Source organism: Parasteatoda tepidariorum, chromosome 5, assembly GCF_043381705.1.
Source record: "Parasteatoda tepidariorum isolate YZ-2023 chromosome 5, CAS_Ptep_4.0, whole genome shotgun sequence".
Taxonomy (NCBI): domain Eukaryota; kingdom Metazoa; phylum Arthropoda; class Arachnida; order Araneae; family Theridiidae; genus Parasteatoda; species Parasteatoda tepidariorum.
In genome coordinates, this window is record NC_092208.1 from 62,981,873 (window position 1) to 63,007,063 (window position 25,191).

Here is a 25,191-nt window from a genome sequence, read left to right on the forward strand (position 1 = left end):
AAAAAAACCAAAATGACTTTATTTATGTGAAAAATTATTCAGTTCCACACAATGTAAGCTTTCAAGACTGAACTTTCAATTATATTTAGTGCAAAATGAATTTGTTTAAATATAAAACCTACATAACTATTTAAACAATCTTAATGTTTAAAATACAAAAAAAAAATATATAAAATAAACCTTAACTCAAAACATTCGTTTAATAGAATTGAAGAAAATTAATTTGATTGAATAATTTATTATTCAGGTTGATAGAAATTATTTACTATCACAAGTGCGCCATTATTCATTTTTCAACATTTTTAGTTACTGGTTTAATCATTTTAGTTTATGTTATAAAAATTTGTTTAAATGTGTCTCCTTCTTTTCAACATAATTTTATTATTGTGTTTAAATGTAATAACGTAATATGCTTAAATTTAATTTAATTATTTTTTAAATATCGGTTGATGGAATTCTTCGGCTTAAGAACTTAAATTTATTGCACAATTGCTTTACTCAGTTGACTTTAAAAAAAACTTTGAATTATAAGAAAAAATAATTTTACAAATTTGAAGGCAATTTGACTGTAAACATTTGCATGCTCTTCATCAATTATCAACTTTTGTAAAATGCCCCATAAAAGCCAGATTTTTGACTCTTTCGAAATTTTTTTGCAAAGTGAAAAAAAAAAATCGATAAATGACCAAGAAAAAAATTCCTTTCTTATTACAACGCACACATACATACAATTATTTGCATCACTTGTTCATTAATCAATCAAAATATTAATCTAACAATCAAAACATTAAAACAGATGATAGAGAGCGGATGTTTCAAAATAATATCTTACAGTGTTAGATATCCGGATACATGAAAAAAATACATGTATCCTTATTTGTTTCTTAAATAAGAAGAAGCATCTAAGGTAAGTAATAATTAATTGCGTAATAGGTCAAGCGCAAAATAGAATGCGTTAAACAAAAAAGAAAACAATTATTTCATACCGCTGGGGATTCTATTACTTGGTAAACCTCATTTTTGTTTTGACAAATATTATGTTGCATTGTTTTCATGAAAATAAACGTTTCTAATTTTGAGAACATCATAAAGTATTTCACTGCTGTGTAGCTCAACAATTTGGGGATGTAACTGTCCAACATTCTAGTACAACTTAAGAATGTAATTGTCGATCGTTCAGTTCCTGAAATGAATGCACAATATAAACAAGTAGTGCAGAGTTAAATAAATTGTCTTCAGGCTATCTTTCTTTAGTGTTAAAGCTAGACCTGAAAAAAAAAGCACTCGCCGCATGGCAAGTCAACAAAAGAAGTGGCGACTTATATTAAATAAGCAACCTGTCATCCCCCCCCCCCCTNTTTTTTTTTTTTTTTTAAATCTTTTAATGATAAAAGTACATCAATACAGAAAGACTCTAGGAGACAGAAATTTCATTAAAATTCCCTTATGTCTCCATTCAAAATTACGATATTTCAGAATCCATCAATTTGTGATCGAAAGATTCACTTGTAAAGAGAACTTTTTAACGATTTTCAATACTTCAATTCAAACTTCAATACTTCAATTCAAACGTTTTTCATAATGTTCTATAAGTCTATATTAGAATATATTCTACAAAGATCTATCTTAAAGTGTATTCAATATAGATCTATATTAGAATATATTCTAAATTCTAAGTCAATATGTTTTACTAAATTTCGTCGCATGGTTATATTATTTTTATTGTTGAATGAACTATTTATAGCGTCGTAGATTATTTTATTTATAATATGAATTTTGTGTAAAAATATAATTTAATTCAAGCAAAAAGAAAATTTTTTGAAAGTGGCTATTAAATAAAAAGGACCTATCGTCCTATCGATGTAGGTCACCGACTCATTAGGTTTGAGGAAAAAGTGCTAGAATCTACCGGCCACTGGCTACTAACAGTAAATTAAAATTTTCAGGTCTAGTTAAAGCAACTGAAGGACGAGGAAAAAGGTGCTCCTTTATGTAGTGAATGTTTCACAAAACCTTTTCTCCATTAATGTTATTAAAATGAATATCTAAAGGCGCATAATACAGATTAGTTTTAAATTCTTGTTGCAGTTTATCAAATTTTATTTTGTTTTCAAATCCGCGTGTTATTTTAGTGTCGCCACCTCATCCGAACCACTCACAGAATGCATCCGCCAACTACTCAAATTACACGAACACATAGAAGGTGTTCTGTTATAACAAATCTTAATAGATTCTTTTTTTACAATATCTGTTGAATTGAACTATAAAAACATACTGCAAACATAATGAACTTAAAACAATACCAGTTCAAATAATGATGTAATAAAGTACTGGCAATCTGAGTGCATCACACGCAAAATCCATTTTATCGTAAAATATTATACCATGATTTTCACAATAGTATTTATTTAATTAGTGTTAATCAGTAATTTTACGATAGCTATTATTGTAAAAATTGCTGTCAGATTCAGACTATCAGATTTTTAACATGTTCTGGTAAAAATGGATTTTACAGTAAAATGTACCCTGAGAACCAACACTTTTACTTATTTCGCTTAAACATGAACGAATATCGTTTTGTATAAAGAGACCGTATACTTAACAAATAGTTGTGCTTCATTTTTTCTAGCATTGACATTCGAAATTTGAGTTTCCTTACGGAAATACAGATACAAGTTTAATGTTACAAAAAGTCAGTTAAGAAATTAATATTAAACTTGAACCGCATTTGTTTTTTATTTCCTATTCATTCTTCTACAAATATGCAGTTTCTACAAATATCTTTCGGAAAAATGGTGCCAGGTAAAGTGAGGCTGATCTTTATTTTTCTAGCCCTTGACAGTGCAGTGTCTTGTTAAGCCTTGGTTGTTGGTTTCGAGCTTGTTTGTCAGAATATGGCAACACATTTACAGGTAAAGTGGGGCTACAAATAAAGTGTGGCTTACCTTTATCTTTCTAACCCTTAGTTGTGTGTTGTTAAGCCTTGGCTGTTGGTTTCGAGCTTGCTTGTCGGAATATGGCTACACGTTAAACGCGATAGAAGTTTAAAATGTTATATTATAATTATTTGCCCCAAAACATATTACTTGACATAAATAGTTTCCATCAGTAGTGTTTTGTACGTTAATTATTTTAAACTTTCAATAAAATATTTTTATTAATTGCATTGGAGTCATAAAAGCTAATTTTAATTCTTTAAGCTATTGTTCATAATCGGCTTCAATCATATTTTACAATTAAAATTAAAATTATCATATTGCTAATATCATGTGTCTTATATGACAGGAATGCGCTCGCCTTCCTCTATTAACCCCTTTTTAATCTCCCCATAAAAAAAAGTAGTTTTTTTTTGTAGATTTTTACCTTTGTTTTTAGAAATCTGGATCTGAATTAGTCATCAAATATTGTTTTTTTATCGTTTAAATATTAATTTGTGACATTTCATATGATTTTCTTTTCAATCTATTTTTTCCAAAGATTCCAAAATTAAATACATTTTGAAATTAATAAAGTAAATATCACATACTAATTCAAATAAATTCGTTCTGACTTCTTCGAATTGCGAGCAATTTGTAAATTGATTCACATTGAATACATAAAGGACAAATGTTATAACTTTTGCACTTACTTCACGGAAATCATGTTGGTTATATCTATTAGAATGTGTCTGTTAATAATTTTAGAATTAGCCAAAAAGATTTTAAATGTAATTGAAATATTGAAATGATTTTTAAAAAATAATCCATTTTTTTAAAAATCGATTCTAGGCTGTAATGAATTAAAACTAAAGTAAAATATGTCTATTTATTGAATAAAATTTACACTTGTATTTTTGAAATCTGTGTTAATCTTTCAATCAATGTATTTAAAATTGTATTTACAAAATAAAGTTATTTTCAAATTTTTTAATTCGTGTAATATGTAAACAATTGCATTCAAGAAAAATAATACTAAATATTTTTTTTTTAATTTATAAAATATAATATGCAAACTTATTATAAATAATCCGAAATCCATTTAAAACCACAAAAATATAAATAAGATGATTTTTTTTAAATATTTTCATTCCTTTTAAAAATATAATTTAAAGTTTCGTTAAAAAGTAGATATCCAAAAGATTAATTTTTTAAAATATCGGCTTTAAATATAAATTGAAGTAAAGTAATTAATCAAAAATATTATTCCTAGTGAAACGATAAAATCTAAAAATATCTCTCTGAAAGCAGTAGTACCCCGTGACCGTAACTGAGTGACCCAAAGGTCGCTGACGTCATCAACCGATATCCAATGTCTAAGATAGAGCTAAAATTGTACTGAGCATTTTACGCATTGTCGGCCAAGAGTGTCTTTTATTTGCTCTCCCATCTTCTTTTTAATTTCGTTGTTGCAATCGCTGTTAAAAACTAATACGCATTAGTAACGCATACATTTTTAATATAAATCCTATATGTATAAATAAAAATATTTAATATTCATGTATACATTATGGGAAATTGTTCTCAAAAAAAATGAGAGATAAACACCAAAGGAATTTATATATTTAAAAAATATTTTCATTAGTGAAGCTAAAGAAGAACTTTCATAATAACAATTCCAGCAAAAAATTATTATAGCATGGAGATATGGAAACATGTTTTATCACAAATGATGACAGTTTCTTCAAATTCTTCATTAATTAAGAGTTATTGCATTGATTCTTTTGAAATTTCAGTTTTTGTTATAACCTCTATTTATATTAACCAGATTTAAATTATTAACTCTCAAAACATGTTTTTTACATAACAAGTATTAAAAACTGAAAAAAAAACCCGAATCGATACTTTCAAAACCATATGCCAGTAAAGTTTCTATAGCATTTTAAAAATATTTAATTAATAAAGATCTATATTCTAACCTACAATTGTGCTACATGCAAGTATATACTTTAAAATATGTATACATGTGTTGAAATTTACAAATATAATTTTAATTATATAACAGTAATTGTATTAAAAAGTAATTTTAAACTGTAGAAAAAAGCTAATTATAAATTCAGATTTTCTTTAAATGTTTTATTTGACAGCTCTTAGCTTCTAAAGGAATTTTTAAATCGACTCAAAACATCTTTACACATTAGAAAAAAGTATGGTCAAAATTAACAGAATATGGTAAAATTTGCCATTTTTCCATTTCAATGGGAACATGAAAAAACTAGGTATTTTTACCGAAGCTCTTTGGTAATAAATTTGATAAAAATTTATAATAAAACAGGGTTTCATAATATGTATAAAGTTATGTAATTTTATCATGATACCTTAGAGTGTGAAATGAAAACTATTTGTTCGTTTAAATGTACTTTTCAGTTTTGTATTTACTTTTGAACGTGTGACAATAAGAACAATAATTTTGAAAACTAGAATTTCAGGTTAATTGTTACCATATGAAAGGAAAAATTAGCAAAAGACTAGCTTAAATACCATAGATTTTGGTTTTAATACAATATATTTTGATTTTATTAACCAGAATCAGGGTTGTTTTTTTTTTTATCAGAAATTTCCTTACCATACAGCGCATTAATTTTATCAGAACCTTTTTTTTTTCTTGGGGCATAGGGTAAAGATTATTTAATGCTACGTTTCTACTCATTCGCTTTCGTTCCTGTAATGAAATTTTAATTGTAATGGTCATATTTCAACTGCTACTCTATGCGAGATGACTTTACAAGTTTCAATCGCTTCACAACCGGTAAAAACTGGATTTATCATCTATCCGAATCCTGACGACTTAGAAATTTGGTAAACACTCAAGTTGTTACTGGAAGCTCTGTATTGAATACCAGGACAAGTTTCCACAGTTTTTGACTGTAGCAAGAAATATTATTCATGTTGTCATCAAGAAGAATTAATCATTAACCAAAATTCCAGGAATTTTAAGATTAAGCTGAAATTAGCTATACATCGTTCATTTCGAACCTTCATTAATTAAAAAAAAGAAAGAAAAGGAAAAAAAGCACATTCATTAAAACAGAATTTATATTACCGAATTCATATAAGACAGAATTTACATTAGTAATTAAAATTCATGGTGAATCAAAATTTAAACCACTTTCCCACTAACCGCTTCTCGTTATTTGACGACAAGTTTAAGTTTTCTTAAACAGGTTTAAGTTTTCTTAATGCCAAACTTCTAAAAGATCTATAAAAAATACTTTAAGAGAAGCATGCATAGCTTTACATCAAAAATCTTAAAAAGGATCAGAGAAATTTAATGGCCTATGTTTGCAAACCAGGTGATATTTTTTTTTCAAGTAATGTCGAAATGATGTTACACACTTAAAAGTCGTTACAAGTTTTCTGGTCGTGCAAAACTTTTGTTCTGACTCTAAATTATTTATGGCCTAGCCAAAGAATCAGCTTATTAACTTATACTTTCAAATACTGTTATACATAATAGGGAAACTTGCTACTATAATGAATAGTAATAACAAGCATCTATGTAAGACTTTTGGATTTAAATAATAGCATTTTAGCATTAGTAACTGATATCAAAGAAAAAATTAAACACGTTGATTTAAAGCAACAGTTAGCAATCGATGGTTAAAAATATTTTATTTCGTGTGAAATGTTTCTTAGCAAAAATTGTTTTTTATATTTCTGAAACTGACAAAATGATAATTCATCATTATCATTAATCGGGAAACTAATAAAGATTGAAATAACAAAAATAATAACATGATTTAAGGTATTAATTGCACTAAAGTAAGAATTTTTTCAATTATAAATCTTAAAAGTTATCTCGCGGAGCAAACAATGCGTAACAAGTGTAGCAAGAGCGTATGGTCAATCTATAGAGAGTTACAGTATGTTCAATTCGTCTCTGTATGGTCACTTTACTGGTCACTCCGTATGGTTACTATGGTAACGTCTGCGCATGGTCTATTTTCTCTCGTCGTCATTTTGAAAAACGGTCCTCGTAATTGCAAAATAGAAATCATATTAAGTTATACTTGCTAAATTCACAATAATTTCTTCAGAAAACCAAATTGATTTAAAAACATAAAAAATTTCTTCGTGTTGACACAAAGTAAAATAAATAAATAAAAAATTACAAAATTCTCTTCCTCTCAAATTTGATTCAGGTAAGAAAGGATTGACTCCTAGGATACATGTGACTCCAAAGAACCAACATCTCTTACATAGGACATAAGACAATATTTTGTATAATTTAATCACTTACAAAATAGCAATTTAAGATTTAGATTTTTTTGTTTATTCAAGAAACCATCTGTAATCACCTTCAAAGAGAAACCATCTGTAATGAAAAAATAGTTGGTTTTACGCTTGTTAGTCGACTAGTTGTAATCAAGACGAAAAATTATAAGAAATGTAGGGAATTTGATTCAAATAACCTTTCGAACCGCTTTATGGCAAATAAATGTTTTATCATTCGAATCTTGCAGATTTTGTTTCATAACCAAAATGAAAAGAATTATATTATAAAAATTTCGTAACTAAAAATTTTATGTAGCATTTTAATGTAATAAATTAAAATAACTGAAACAGTTAAATCAAATTTAATTTCTTAATTTTTTGAAACTTTAAAAAAAAAATGGGAGAGGGTATTCAAACATATTCTAAGTTGTATAAAAAACGGTAGTTACATAAAAAATATTTCATCCTGGATAACTAACGATCCAATCTTTAAGACGTATGTAGAAATAAACATTTTATAATATCTTTCTTGTGGTTACACTTATCTTAACTTGTCAATCAAACTGCGGTTGGCGACGTTTTCTTTAAACTTTAAGTCGGTCACGTTTAGTGCACTGTCGCCAAAGTTGCAATGCTCTGTTTATGTCCGGAATCGAATCTTTTAAAGGGAAAGCTCAAATAAAAAGCTTACCCTAATTACATTCCGTGATGAACCTAAGGCGTGGAAATGATGGCAATGGAATTCACAAGATGTTTTCATAACATTTATCATGTTTCAATTTCTTTTTTTTTCCTTCACCTTTGGCAATTTCTCGTGAAGTCATTAAAAATGAAAATCACCTTTAGGGCAGTAAATTTCTCTGTTTTTATCATGAAACATGTCGTTGAAATGGAACGTAAAATTAGAAAAATGAGAGTTTGACTTTTACTTTAAAAAGAACTTGTAAGTGTTATTTTGTTTCATTTGAAGTTATCGCATGATTTGGTAATGTGGTTATTTAAGGGTGTTCTTCGAAGGTTCTTTGCAGAGGGAAAAATAAAAACCACGTTTAAGTGTCTTTAACACGAAACAGAGCTTTTTTATATTTAATTTGTGGACACAATCTTGCTGAAGAGAAAAACTTAAGGATAAAACAGACAAATATTTTAAATATTAAAATAAAAGTTACTTTTTATATTAAAAAAAAAAGTCGTCACTTGAACGAAATTTTTCCTCCCCGCATAAATTTATTAAAATCAATTGCTAATTTTCAATTTTGGGTTGTTTTTTTTAATGATACTAAACAACAACTTTTGAAACATTGAAATCATAAATTCACCCTTCCCTCCTATTGGCCGTTGCTCTAACCCCCCTTGTGACGTCACCTTTCTCTATATATTTACCCTGTTTTCTCTCATTTCTTTCTGTTGCACTGATGAAGGTTGCCCTTTGAGCATCCGAAGCAGCTGTCTGCATTTATAAATATTTTTTGTGCTCTTAAACGTTGTTTACCTTAGTTTACATTGAAATCAATTTATCATTTTCAATTTTTGCCTTCTTATGTGATCTAAACAATGAAAATAATCTTTCAAACACTAGAAAAAACGTCCACATTTTTTTTAAAATCATTTTGCATTACTTTCGTAAATAGTATGAATAGCGAGCGATCTCTAGAGATGGATAGAACTTTCTAATTAATGCTTTGAATTTTATAAACAGCTAAAACTGAGTCTAATTGATTTTAGGTAGTTGGATTTCGAAGTTACAAGTACTTATGATAATTCACAAATCTGTAATCAATTTTCGGTAGTTAAAGATTTAAAAAGTACCTTTGTAAAAAAAAAAAATGCGGAACCGAAAAATTCTCTGAAAAACTACAAATATTGCTCAAATGTCATTCAAGTTTATCATGCAATAATAAATAGAAACTAAAATTACTTCTGTTTAATTTAAATTGCAATTTTTATCAAAAAATTAATAGCCTTACTCATTGTTTACTTTTATTTTAAATTACTTTACAATATGTTACTTACTAAACCCGTAACCTTGGTTTTTAACTAAGATTGGTACCATTTTTAGCCAATAGTTTTTGCAGGATACAATGTCTAGCAAATGATGATTTTTGTTGATATTTCCAAGTACTTAACCTGCAAATCTTTCTGGTCCCCAGTTTAATCGGTAATATCTAAGTTAACCTTTCATTTGTGCTACCTTAACACATAAATAAAACTGCATAGCCAATTTAAAATATAGCATGTTTTAAAAACAATAATTTTATGTTACGTTGTGTTGATAGGAAGTCAATTAAACTTGCTAAAATCTTGGTCTGATAATAGCTTAAAAAAGATAGCACAAATGCAACTGGATTGAAGCGTAACACGTCCTTTTGCAATAGATCAAAAAAAAATTGCACCATTTGGTTTAACAACATAGCCCATTTTGAACATGTTATAACACATGACAGATGAAAATGGAATGCATACATAATGTATGCTATACTTAAATTGTAGTTCCGTTTTTCGTTTTTGTGTTTTTTATACGCGATTTTTTTTCACCTGGTGATTGAAATTTGAACTATTATTTACTGCAGATTTCTTTTAGCCATGGTCTCCCCCCCATATAACGTGTATACCAAGTTTGATCGACATTAGTCAGCCAAATTGTTCTCAATGTTGTTCTATGCATGTTAAATTATAGCTACACTTTACAACGAAATCGAGTGCATTTGTATGTAAACACACAAAGGATTTTGAAATCTTAATTGTATTTTAAAATCTGAGTTTCACAATTGGACCACCCTGTACAAATAATTTAAACGAATTTGTGCATAAACGCACTGATCATCAGGGATTTTGAAAACTTGCATTATTTGACTTATAAGTTTTACAATCAGACCTCGTTGAAACAAAGCATACCATTCTCAGCTTTTACTCCTTTTAGAATCTGCCATTGATTTAATTCATTTGGACATTTCACGGTTTCGAGTCTTAAACAGTTCCAATTCAAATGCATGCTTGATTAATGTTCCTTGACTTCAATTTGGTCCATTTTCGGCAGAAACCTTTTGGCGTACTAATTGCAATGACAGATTTCAACAATGAATGATTCACATGTCATTGATTGCAAGCTTCAGGAACATCGAACTGTGACTAGCGAATAAATTCAGAAAGCTCAATCAATATCCAATTATATATTTCCAGTCCTATACTAGCTATTTTTAAATAGATGACATCATAATTTCAAAACTATAGACAATGAGTTGGCGTATAAAAATATTTAATTAGATCCTGGTGGTATATAATTGTCTTTCTGGTTAATTTTCTTGGGGGTTATCTTATTTATCAGTCTAATATTTTTTTTTTCGTGATTTGTAGCTCACAGTGTATATTTGATTTTAACAATGAAATATTCGCATTTTAATTATCGTTACTCAGAAATATACAAACAAGTTTTAACTATGTTTTTTGAATATTTCAATAAACACTTCAAGGAAAATTACAAAAAAGTATTTATGTTATTAGTTTTAAACGAATGTTAGCCCGAAGAAAACTGATTTATTTCTATGGATAGCGCGTTGCTATAACGCTGTTACTATTATTAATTCTCGATAAATTTTCGTAAACTGCAATTTTATTTTTCAATGAGTAGCTTTAAATTCGAGAATAAATTAAATCAGACAAATAAGATTGCGAAATCGAAAACAAAAACGCATTATCAGACATATTATTAGAGATATTATTTTCAGGATTTGAGTAGTTTCTGATATTGGGCCCTAACATTATGACCGGCTATAGCAATAATAATGACCGGTTAATACGATAAATTCTCACAAATTATTACACTAAACTAACTAATAAGGTTATTATTTAAAATTGCTGATTATTATTAATAACATTCGGTTAGAATAAAATATCGGATTTGAATATATTGGAAAAAACATCTATGTAGGGAACACCGGGAAAGTGTTTATCTGACAATAAACCTTCAAAACACATGGTTATTGCTAATAATAACCGTTTGTTATTATTAATGATAAACCGAAATCACTAATGATGTGTAAGCCGATTAAAATGAATAATTTGTGAACATTTATCCTTTTGGTTGGTTGCAGTTTACAGTTACCAAATCTAATCGGAAATTATTAATAATGACAGGCTAATGTGATAATGCCTCACAAATGTACCTTCATTACGTAACATGTAATTGCATCTCCTCTTGCAATGCATACAATAATTAAAAGTTCTAATAAGTCTACAATTCTTAAAAATATTTAAAAATATTTTCCGTTTATTACTTATTTTGACGCATAAATTGGATAACTGTTTCTTTTAATTATTTTTAGAAGAGGCACTTTGTACTACGAAATACTTAAGTGAATAAAAACACGAATAAAAATCATTTAATATAAATTAGTTTCAAATGTATCAGACTAAATGAGACACTAAATAAACTTTAATAATAAAGGAAGTAAAATAAATTATAAGTAAATAAATGATCCATCATATCTAAAATACAAATATTAAGCTACATCATTATTCAAAATATTGTCTAAATAATAATATTAATTCAAACTAAGGTAGACAACGTTAAAGAGCACAAAAATATTATTTTAATAATATTTTTGTGCTCTTTAATGTTGTCTACCTTAGTTTGTATTTTAGCACAAAGGTCGCCCACTTGTGTATTTTATAATATTAATTATTTATTAATGAACAAAAAAAGTCGGAGAAAAAACAGAAATAAAGAAATCTATTAGCAGAACAGTTAAAGAATTTACAGTTCTGGCATTTTGATTACATTCGAAACTTTATGAATATTAAATGTAGTCCACATCATGAAAGCGTTCTTATTGAATTTAATTTTGGAAAAAAAGCTAATCATGGATTGTTAGTTATTTAATAACATACTAATATATGGTCAAACTTCCCAAAATATCTTATGTTTGGCCACTGTGACATTTATAAAATGCTAAAGAAAAAGATAATAACTTATAATATCATTAAAGGAAAGTAAATGTAGACAAAAAATACAAACATTAATTTAATATTGCAATTCAAATGTTTTGAAGTTAACACACTAAAATAAATGCTTTACAAATTTCGGGACAAGAAATACTAGAGACTACTGAGAGATCTCCTTTTAACGAAATTGATTTAGTTCTTGTAGAAAAATCGCTCTAGAGCAGTGTTTCTTAACCTTTTAGATATAATGGACCCCTTTTAAAAATTTTTAGGAAGTCACGGACCACCCCCCTGTGAAAAAAAATTTTTTTTAAAAACATCAATTATTAGAAAACATTTAATTTTATTATTTTAGTAGTATACAAAATTTTTAAAATTAAAATTTTTAATGTGAAGGTTGCTGCTGCTTTTCCTTAATTAATAAATTGAATTGGGGGATGGTTTTTGACAAAGCAACGTGCATATATATCATGTTCAACATTCAATCGATTTGGATGTTATGTTTTTATTGTCACAAGTGCGGAAAATCCCGCTTCGCAAAGATACACCGTAGCTGCCATAGCTCGCTTTACAAGCAATGGGTAGGCTTCCAAACGTTTTAAAAATTAGGAGTAGTCAGCGGACTGCCAAAATATAACTCATGGACCCCTTAGGGGTTCATGAACCACAGGTTAAGAAACCCTGCTCTAGAGAAAGTTTCGTTGTGTTGAGGTCAGAGACTTTTTTTTCGCATTCCTTGTCTACATTTGCAGTAATATAAAAAATGTTACAAAATTTTTATTCTGTGTCATAATTTGACAGGGATATACTTATGAGTTTAAATTAAATATAAAGTTCAAATTTCAGACATTTTTTCGCAATATGTATATATTGCAAAAGAATGTCTGAAATTTGAACATAGATATCTGATATTCTTCATTATTACTAGAATGAATAATAAGAGTGATTATACAGAAAGAATGACTTCAACATCAATAGCAAATTTTAAAAAAAGAAAATTTAAAATAATTTAAAAACGAAAAATAGACGTCTGAAAAGTTCCGAAAAAGACGAGAATTGAAAAAACGAAAATCTTAGAAATTTGTTTTGGGAAGACCACGAACTTTTCGTATGAAAAATCTTTTGAATGTTATTTAACCTTCGGATTAAAAGTTTTGTTGTACAAGGAAAATATTTTGGTAAAATTATTATACTCTATACGTTTCTTGTAAAAGGAACTATAATTCTAGTTCATAAAACTGAAACATGATGTACTTAAATCAGTCATTTGGTAATTTTTCCGTTCATATGATAAAGGCTTACCGGAAATTCTAGTTTTCAAAACTATAATTCCTATTAACACATATTTCATGAAAAATACAAAACTGAAAAGTAAATTTAATCAAATAAAAGGTTTTTTATACCTTGCTCTAAGGTATCCTAATAATATTACCAAATTTTACCACATTTGCCAATTTTTGTCTCATATTATAGAATAATATTTCATTCAATATTAATTTTACCAAAATCATTGCCAAAATACTTTGGTAAGAATTACCGAGCTTTTTTTGTATTCCCATAGAGCCAGAAACACAGTAAATTTTATCGGTAGACCCTACTATATTACATATTTTTCCGTAATACAAGAAAAATAATTCGAGCATTTATTTTTATTTAATTAGTCCAGTTTTAATTCAAGCTTTTAATTAAATACTTTAATTTATCTCTAATATCGTATCGTTAACCATTGAAGAACAAGATGGAAATATGTAAAATGCTTGCTTTCATTAAATAAACGATTCTTTTCATGGTTGCTTATGCATCACAAAAAGCATCCGTTTCATGAAGCGAATAGTTTAGCAATGCAGATGAAGTTATTAGATATATTTTGAAAAGGTTTAGTGAGTCGGAAGCTACACTTTCCGATAAAATCGTCCGAATTAACCAATCTGACTGGAAACAGTCAATTTCTGTTTAACTTCTTCTGTTGTTTAATTTGTTCAGTGGTCTACGCTTGGAAAGTTCTCTCAGTTTTTTTTCTCTCGTTTTTTCTTTCCTGTTCCAGAACGAAAAATAAAAATCACAAACAGACTGTGAAGACTACGAGCGATGGGTAGACAATAAAAAGGAGATATATATTAGCTCATCGCGTGCATATTGTATGAAATATTAGGGCGCAATCACAATAAGAAGAGAAAAGTTTTATTACATTTATCGCATCCGTTTCTCAACTAAAAAATGTTTTTTAAGTGTGCATGTTTCAAAACAGTTGAGAAAAGAAATGAAAGATTGAAGTTGGTAATTCTGATCAAAACTACTATTAATTCGTTCTAAAGTATAGAAGTATATTCGTCCTACTTCCTTGTATGGAAATGATTCAGAAGTAATCTTTTGCTTCTCACGTGGGTTAATTTTTTAAATCCTGAGCATATTTATATACATTCAGTATCAGCAATTTTCTTTTTGTGATAGCAAAAATACTTGAAGAGAAATGAAAACAGCCGAAATCTCCTTTCTAACATTCCGGGTTACCTAACCATACAAGTAAAGTGAGCTTCTGTTTCGTAGGTTTGCTATCTGCATCTTGAATTTTTTATTTATTTTTTTTTATTTTACATTCAATATCATAGATCTCAGATTCAGAGAAAGCGCGCTTTTGTGTCTTAGTTCGTAACTTAAAATATTTTCTGCACTTATTAATTAGCATATTTAAAGTCACTCTATCGAGCCATTAAGATTGAGCCCTGGAACGTAAAAATCCGATCATTAGATCAAAAGACATTTAGGGTGGTTCGCTTTTTTTTTGCGCAATATACATCTGTACACTATATGTATGTTCATCTGTACAATATATGCATGTTAAATGTATGTATGTATGTACATATATGCATGTCAAATGTATTTATGTACATCTGTATAATATATACATGTCGAATGTCTGTATATGTATATAGAAAATATATGCATGTCAAATGTATGTATGTGTATATGTAAAATATATGTTTTTCCCAATGAACGTACAATCGTACACAAATGTTATGCATATTTGGATACACACATTGAACATACACCTATCGTGTATATGTATAGTACATATATATAGTACATATATACATACATACTTCATAAATAAATTGTGCAAGTGTTAATAAGACCTTCATACATTGTACAGACAAACATGGGACATGCATACATTGTGCATGCTTGCATGGGGAATACTTTAATTTAGCATGCATTGTACATAAATGTATAAGGGACATTCATACATTGTACATAGGTGTATAAGATATAAATATATTGTATATATAAGAATATAAATAATATAAGTATATAAATATATATAAGATATATTGTAGATACATACATGGGATATACATTAAGCAAACAAGGCATGTATGTTCGTACAAAAAAGTATTTGCATATATATGCATATACAAACAAGGATATATATTTTACATACACAAGTATTTGCATAAAATGCATACATTCATTGCGTACATGTCTGCATTGTTTGCACATACATTCATAATTATTAAATATATACATACGTACATATATTTTATACATATAATCTAAGTGTATGTAGATGTGTGAAACTAAAATGTCTGTACCTATGCATTTACCTACATATTCATTAGATAAATACATATGTAAATGCATTTTAGTTATATTTATTCGTACATACGTTGTATGTAAATACGTACAAAATCTATCATTATACGATACATTACGTTACTTACTATAAAATATAATCATATATTTGTATACAATAATCTTGCAATCTCATATTTTGATTGATTGTAATCATAATTACATTTAATCAAGATTACTTGTAATCATGATTACATGTAATCGTATATTTTATTTGCTTGTTATCATGATTACAAGTAATTGATTTCTGTAATTGAGTATCGTTATTACAATTACAGTTGTAATCAAAATTTGTAATCATGATTACAATTAATTGATACAATTTATCTTGTTTCTGGCTCTATGGAAACACAAAAAATCTTAAATTTTAACGAAGCGTTTTGTTAATGATTTTGATAAAATTAACAAAATATAGCTTTATAATATTTAATAAAGTTTGGTAAATGAGGTAAAATTGGGTAATTTTGTCATAATACCTTAGCATAACATAGAAACCATTTATTTGGTTAAATTTACTTTCCGTTATTATATTTATTACTAAATACGTGGTACCAAATTTTTGAAATGCAGAATTTCCGGCTAACCGTTTCAATATTACATAACAATTACCAAATGCACGGTATAAATATTTCGGTTTTTATAACCAGAATTATGGTTCTTAATTACCAGAATGATATTGCCATGCAGTACGGTAATTTTACCAGAATTTTTTTCTCGGTGCAGTAGCTCCCATACTAATTGTTATTCTTTAAAATTTTCGTCTCAATAAAATAACCCTTCAAAAATTACAAAATTTTTCCAAACTTTCTAAACATGATTTTAGATACCAAAGATTCGAAAACAAGGAAAATCACACGGAATTGAAATATTAATAATTTTTTTTAAAAAATAAGGAGTACAATGCCCTTTTTAAAAATTCTTTTTTTTTTATTTACAAAAACTAATTTTTTATGTGTTACTTAACATAGATTAACAATCAAAATCGTGAAGAAAAATGAATGTTCTATGAGGATTACAAGACTAATAATAATAAAAAACGAGGAAACTATTACTTTGAACAGTTAAAAAATCAAGGCCAAAAATAAAAAGCGCCTTAGGCGGTTTTCTGTTACAGAAAACACTAAGTTATATTTATTTTAACTTGAAGTTAATTTTATCTGTATTCATGATCTCGATTTATAAAAATAAAGATCGAGAAAGGAAAAAGATTTCTTTAATTAAATCGGATGACACTTGTCTAATATGGTCAAACTAATTGGCCTAATTTCAGGTAATTTATTAGTTTGTATAAATTTATGAATATAAATGTATTCGTTAGTGTTGAAATATCTCAGTAATGAGTTATTATTACGGTTTGAAAATTTTTTATTTATTTTTTTTTTTTAAATTTTGCTCTCTAAACTAAATATTGCTGTAGGTGAACTTTTTTAACTAAGTAGCGGTACGTTAGATGAAAAATATCTAAAAAGTCCGATACTATAATGTAATTAAAGAGCTTTGAGCATTATAGTGATTTAATAATCTTTTTTTTTCTGAAGGGAATGTTTCAAGACTTAGCTATTTCTTTTATTTCCAAATGAATACATCTATCGCAAGTTTTCCAAATTTCTATTGGATAGCAGTACATTACATTAAAAAATGTGGGGTTTTTTTCCACAAAAAAAGTGCTGAAAAAGAACTGACCTGAGCAATTTGAGAATTTGGTTTATCATTATATTCCCATAAGATCTTTATTTTTTAAAAACATTTAGAAATGGAAACTACATCGATTTATATATCCGGTGGAAATTATTAATAAATGAATTAAAACTGAAGAAAATACTTTTTTGTAAAAAAAGTTTTAAAAAAAAACTGTTTAGTGTGTTTAAGGATTGAAGGGCTTTAATTGAATTGTAAAGCTAATGTCCCATGACTTTGTCTGTCTTTCACCATCAGTTTCACCATCTATTAGCAATATCTTTAAGTGATCTTACCAAAATTTACTATAAAAATGCATAAATTTTCAAATAATATACTGAATATGCGTAGAAAAATAGGTTTTAAGTAAAATGCATAAATTCGCTTATTTTTTTCAAACACTGTTTTACGATATAAAAAAATTGAAAAGAACATTTTACGTAATTTTCAGTTTTCCAAAATGTTTAATTCCTTTTAATGAATAAATTTATATGCATGCTATTTTGCATACATTGATATAAATATAGAACATACGCATTTGATTGCATTGAATACACATTTAAAAAAATGTCATGAAAGATTAAATAACACTAGAAGAAACTTTTGGGTGAATATATTATTCCTACAGCAATAGGACAAGAAAATGGGAAGAAGAAGCGACAAAACATGGACTTGCATTAGGAAAGCCAGAAAAAAACTTAAGTAAAGTACATATTTGATCAGAATCCTCCCAGAACGATGACTTGACGTGAGACAATCAATGAGGAATTGAAAATAGTTAAAATCATGAAACGAGGTGTATAGTTACTATAGTCTTTGTAAATTAAAATAAATGAAAAATGTTTCTCATTGTTATGCGGTTTCCCTACTCTTCACACTTTACCCCTCTCTGTTACTATGGTTTCGCACGAATCTTGCTTTTTCCCACGCCAGTGTACTCATCACTGAAACGTACTGTTGAGGGGAAAAAAGCAAGGTTTGCAGAAACCTTAAAAGGGGAAAAAAGTTTGAAGAGAGGGGATATCTCGTAAACTTGTGACATCTATTTTATTTACTTACAGTTAGTTAAAGACCAGGAGAGATGCTCTATACTCCCATCATTAAGCTGGAGTTATGTAATAAATAACTGTAATTAAAATTAATAAAATAATATATATGTTTTCACGCTATCATACTTTTGAACATTTCTTTTCTAGCTATATTTTTATGTTAGAATTTTTCTATTTTAATTAGTAATTGCAATACTTTTTAAAATACAAATATGTAATACCTAATCATTTTATTGTTTACCAAAATAAAAATTCTTTTTTGAATAATACTTCTTCAAATCATAACTTAATTCTAAAATAAGTAAATCTGAAACGAAATAACGCCTAAAAACTTCTTGTCAGTGACACTATTACAAAAACAATTTAAATTAATAGGAGGCCCCACCACTCTCTGCTCACTCCGGTTAGTAACCCCTGTGATTGCTTATCATTCATATTAGTTTCTTTCTCTTTTTTTTCTTTTTTTTTTCCTTTCTGCTTTGCTTTTTTTAAGAGCAATATTTTTCAAAAGCAAAGGTTCTGTTAACGAAATAGATAAATAATTTTAATAATTTACGTTGCGAAAATATATAATTATGGCAATTTAGTGTAAGCATGTATCATTAATGCTTTAATCGCAACGGAATAAATTATTACCTGGATTTGAGAAATTATCAACTGTATAGAAATAAAGCATGATTTTATAATGAGTGATAAAATTCAGTTAATGTGGTGATCATGATGCCTTAGATCATGGCATAAAAGATATTTTTATTGTTTGGATTTACTTTTCACTTTTGTGTTATCATTTCATGTGTTTCATTTTTGTGTTTTTTTCAAAATTATAATGAGAATTATAATTTTGAAACCAGAATTTCCGGTAAACCATTGTCATATAAAAGAGACGAATGCCTTAAATAAACAATTTGGTGTTATTAACCAGAATTATGTTTGTTTTTTTTCATTAAAAATGCCATTACCTTAGAATGCGGTAATTCAACCAGATTTTTTTTTTATCCGCATTCTTAAAACAAAAATAAATTGCAAAAAAAAGTCTTAAAATTGCGATAATTTTCGAACAAATTGGAATTTTTAAAAAAATCTCGTGTTTTTTAAAAAAAAAAATTTAAAAAATGCTCATAAATAAGGATTGCTTTTTCGAATATCAAATGCTAAATTTAAGAGAATTTTGGCATTAACCGATCATTATTAATTATTATTATCATCTTTACCCTTATTCAAATTATGTATCGTGAATGAATCATTTCTTATAGACATTTCACAGAATTTTCAAAATGCAATGTGATAAATTACAGAATTAATAATAAAAACATTCTTCTTTTTTGGTATTCTATTCTCATATCGGATCAAATGCGTGAAAAGCATATTTTGAAAAAATGGCAAAAAACAAAATTTGGTAAAAAAAAAAAGAGTATCATTATTGTAATTATTAAATTACATTATAAAGGTGAATTTTCCCTACCTTGGTAAAGCTTATTTTAAGACTGCGGAAGGGCAGAAATGGTATTAAACTCGATATAGATTTGCAATCGTTGTGCACTTTCAATAAGAATACTTAATACTTGGATACCTTATGTCTACTGTAAGTCAGTTTTATGGCACCCAATTTTTTTTATCTCATTAAAGATAAAAAAACAGATTTAAAGAAGCACAATCTAGTTTATAGTGAGAAAACTTAAATGGGTTCCAGATTCTTGAGCTCTGAATTAGATCTATTTCAGCAGCTAATGAGGGAAGTCTAGCTTTTCTTGTTTAAATTATCTAATTAAGTGATAAATGAATATCTTACCTAAATTCAAATTCTAACTCCTAAACTAATTATTAAAAAAGAGGAGAGAAAATTAAAAAAAGTGAAAAGAAATAAATCTTTATGCATTTAATGAAAATATGCTTTTTCTAACTGCAATATTAAGTTTTACTGCATTACATTTTATAAGAGAACAAAATATGAAATTATTAATGCCCTATTATATCACAAACTACAAATTGTAAACAAATGTTTATCCATTTTTTTCAAAAATATGCTTTTATAACTATAATTTTATCTTTCATTTCATTTCCCATTATGAAAGTACAAACTAGGAAGAGCGATAATAACTTACTACACTTATTGCTACAAAAAAAAATAATGTTTTACTTATTAAAATCAAATTTCTGCATTATTTTCGAAAGTATGCTTCTAGAACTTTTATTTCTTACATAATTTTACATTGTTAAAGAGCATAATATGAAAGCATTAATGTTTTCTGTCTATAGTATAAATATAAATTTAAAATAAAATAAAATTGATACAAATCTTACAAACTTCACTGAAATATTTTTATTTCCACCTCATTTACATAATAATATCAAGTTATTCACAGTTTAGTTCGCTAATATATTAATAGCTAAATGTTTTTTCAGGCATTTATTTACTTATTTAAAATTTTCAATATAAGTAAAGAGGGGTAATGGCATTTTGTCTTTAAATTGGTTTAGTTTATTAAACTGACAATAAAATGGCAAAGCATAAATTTACATTATTAAAATTTAATCTGAAGTGATTTTGACCAGACGGGAGAAAAATTTTGGTAAAGTTTGGTAATGATATTTCTGGTAAAAAGTAAAAATTAATAAAATAAAAACTTTATTCTTATAATAAAAACCAAAACATTAAACCATTTGGTTAGTAATTTTTCTATTTATATAACGGTTTACCTTAAATTCTGACATACAAACTTATGATATTTCTGGTAAAAAGTAAAAATTAATAAAATAAAAACTTAATTCTTATAATAAAAACCAAAACATTAAACCATTTGGTTGGTAATTTTTCTATTTATATAACGGTTTACCTTAAATTCTGGCATACAAACTTATAGTTCTTATTACCACATATTTAGTAAAAAATGCACAGCTGAAAAGTAAATTCAACCGTATAAATGAATTTCAAGCTCTAAGGTATTTTGATAAATTTCTAAATTTGACCACATTTACCAAATTTTATCTCACATTAGAAAACTATATTTTATTGTCAATTTTCCCATAATCATTACCAAAGCGTTTAAGTAAAATTTACTGAGATTTTTGGCGTTCCAACAGAGCCAAAAACTCTGTAAATTTTACCATATTTTAGTAGTTTTGACCATACTTTTTCTCAGTGCACCATCGTGTATTAATATTTCAAACAATTATGTAATTAGGTCCTGCGAATGATGCTTCGTGAATTTTAAATCCTAATAAAAAAAGAAAAAGAAAATTCTGCTCCTTTTTAAAACCCATCCCTTTTATTTTAATATCACTTATAAAAATCTTAAGCAAAATGCATACGCATGACAACTTCGAAATAAGAAACGTACAAATTTTTGTTTTTGGATTTAACAATTCTCGACTGTGAGGGTAGTTAAGTAAACCGATAAACAGCAGAAATAAAAAATTAAAAAATTTAACTGAAAAATTTACAATTTCTTCTCCTTAAATTATATCCTTTTTCATGTTTTACTATTAAAGGAAGAAAGGTGAAACAAAAACATTTCGGATAGTAAGTACTCGCAAAACTGCTTCGTTGTCTCATAAATTTTAGTTTATGCTTTCAAATATTTCTTTCTTGACTATAGCTGCCATAAGTAAAACTTTAAGACTTAATCAATAAGATTAAATGCTTTTCTCCTGAAAGGTGTATTATTTCCCTTTTTAAATATTTTACTCATTAAGTTTATAGATAAAAGTTTTATTGCTTTCAGAAGTTACAAAAATTTTTCATTATTCTTTACATTTCGAAATTTATCTTGCTTGGATTAGATAAAATGAATTTTGAAAAAACAGTTTGGTAGTTTTATAACTTCGTTTTTACTGAAGCAATATTATTTATGCATAGATTTCAAGACCTAATTAAAACACGTATCTTGATTTGTTTTATAAAATGTTGTTTTAAGCGAGAATAGTTGAAACAACACTTTCATAAGAAAAAAGGCACATTTAGATCTTTTACTATGTCATGAACCTAGTTTATTTAAATTTTTATTTTGTTTAAATTAGGTAGAAATCATTTTCATAAAACATTTTAGTTATTTCATAACTTTATTTTTTTAATGGTGCTTGAAAAAAACATTTTAGATGAAAAAAGCCCATACAGATAAATACTTTAAAAAACCTAATAAAAATAAGCGACCATATTTTGATTGTTTTACGACACGCGTTTTTAAATAAAGCGTATTTTATACTTTTTTATATGAGAAAAGGTGGCTTAAGATCTTTTACTACTTCATGAACCTAGTTTATTTCAATCTTTATTTCAATTGAATGAGATAGAATGTATTTTAATAAAACAATTTGGTTATTTTATAACTGTATTTTTATTAAATAGTGCTTGAAAAAATATTTTATAAGAGACAACATTTTTAGAAAATGAATAAATATTTTTTAAGTGTTGCATACATATTTCATTAACTCAACCAGGGCTTAAAATTTATTCATACGGTATTCCGAAACTAATGATTACATTCATTGCTTAAAAATATTTACATTGTATTTTTAACAAATACATTTAATTAATCATAAAATTTATTTTTTGCCTCCAATAAGCTAAAACTTAAAAACATTAAAAATTAATGAAAAGTGAAAATATGTTTTTTATCTATCATAATAATTTTAATCAATTTATTATACACTACAAAACGTTCGATTTATTTAATATCTTTTTTTTATTCTTGCATAGAGAGTGCTTTTTTAAATGCAAAATTATATAAATTTAATTCATTCAGCACATATAAATTTTTTTGAAACTGCTAAACCATTATTGTCCAGAAACAGTAAAACATCAGTTTGAATCTGATACATTGCTACTTTAACTTTTAAACAAATCATTAATTTTTAGTTAAAAAAATATATTAAAAAACCATACAGTTTAGTAATTTAATTTATGACATGAGTAACTAGTTGATAAAATGATCAATCCATTTAATATACTCATTAATAATATCCAATTATAGGTAATATCCATAACGTATTTTATATTATATTAATGTATGTACATTACATTAATGTATATTATATAATGTATTTCAGATTAGTGTACGTCAGTGTTTCCCAAACTTGTGACTTTTGTGTACCCTTTCTAAATTTTTCGTAACGCTGTGTACCACTAATGAAAATACGAATGTATTTTTTTAAAAATATGTTTACTTTTCTTTTTTGGTACAAAGTTTTCTGTAAAAAAATCTTCAATTTTGGTAAAAAAAATCTATGTTAAGGATGAAAATTATATTTTATTAAAATAATCAAAATAAGTATAATTTATTACAAACTTTTGCTATAAAAAAAATTGCACAAGAGTTAAAAATCACAACTGACGGTTGATACAGTAATTATTAACTGTTAACTCTGCAAAAAATAGTAAAAGAAAAATACTTAATCGTAAATTTCCATGGCTGGCTTTGTTTTTAAATAAAATGTTTTGAAATTTTCGTTTGTTGCAAGATATTTCGCATAAGAACGCGTACCCCCGCCAAACTGTTCCCGTACCTCTGGGGGTACGCGTACCCCCGCTAAACTGTTCCCGTACCCCTTGGGGTACGCGTACTACACTTTGGGAAACACTGGTGTAGGTAATTCAAAAATATAAAAATAATAATAACTATCCATTTATTACTATTTAATGATATACAGTAATTTATAGAATGCCTGGCAGATATGAATAAGTGGTTAATTAAGTGATTATCTCATTTAATCATATATGTTTATTTTAAAATAAATATACTATTGCCTATTCAAAATGTGTGACTTAAATGTAAAATAAATTAAAATTTTTTAAAAAAATTATAATGATGAAAAAATAAATTGTGTAAATAAAGGACTAATTTTAGTAAAAATAAACAACTGACCTTCCTAATAATTTCGGATTCAACACACTATTCCGCAGATGATTGCACAGATATTTAGATCCCCTAGTTGGCAAATCCTTAGGTGTCATATTTGCAGGTTCATACCCCAAACGGGCATGCACTCCCACAAATAATCCGCCACTTTCATTAAATTAGCTTTCACAAATTAATCCACAATGCAATTCGACGATAATCCCGAAACCATCTAAACAAGCCTAAATTGGCAGTCTATCTTAAATATCCCATTTCACGAAGATTGAAGAAGATGATTTGTATTTGATGTTTATTTAACATCTGATTTTCATCTTCTTCACAGTGGTTTGTAAGGGATGGGCAAGTTGGAGAAAAGGTACTTTATGTTTTGGATCAGTGCTTTGGAGGAAGCGGTAGCCCAGATTTCATGCAGCCACGACCTTGAAACTCCTTCATTGGGGACAATGAGTAAACGTCCCGCCCGAGAAAACTCGGTCTGTGTATCAGTGAGATGTTAGGCGATCTTTTCATTTTCTCGCCAAATTTTAATTTCACCTGCTCAGTGGTTAGTGACTTATTTTTTCTTTCTTGTTTCTTCTTTTTGATAACATCATTAGTTTGAAGATTTGTTTTGTGTTTTTTTTTTCGAAACAGATGTTAATTGTTCTGCTAAGTTAATGATCAGATATCATTTGGATGAAAGTTTTGTTATGCGGAACTTGTTATATTTATTATTTAAGGGGGTCATTTCAAATATTTTGACCAAAAATTACATGTTTTAATTTTTACTCCACAATAGAGATCAAGGTCTAACGATTCTAAATCAATTTCAGATTTTATTCTAGTTTGTATTCAAGATGTATTTATGCA

The 25,191-nt window shown here is 27.2% G+C and overlaps 1 protein-coding gene across 1 annotated transcript in view; it reads right to left on the bottom strand.

The window, feature by feature from the left end:
• LOC107454008 (A disintegrin and metalloproteinase with thrombospondin motifs like) overlaps window positions 1-24,787 on the bottom strand; it is a 217,237-nt gene extending 192,450 nt beyond the window's left edge. The window contains exon 1 of the mRNA XM_043046467.2: window positions 24,349-24,787. The gene's annotated coding sequence lies outside the window, so the exon portion shown is untranslated. The remainder of the gene's footprint in view (window positions 1-24,348) is intronic.
• Window positions 24,788-25,191: the final 404 nt, after the last annotated feature.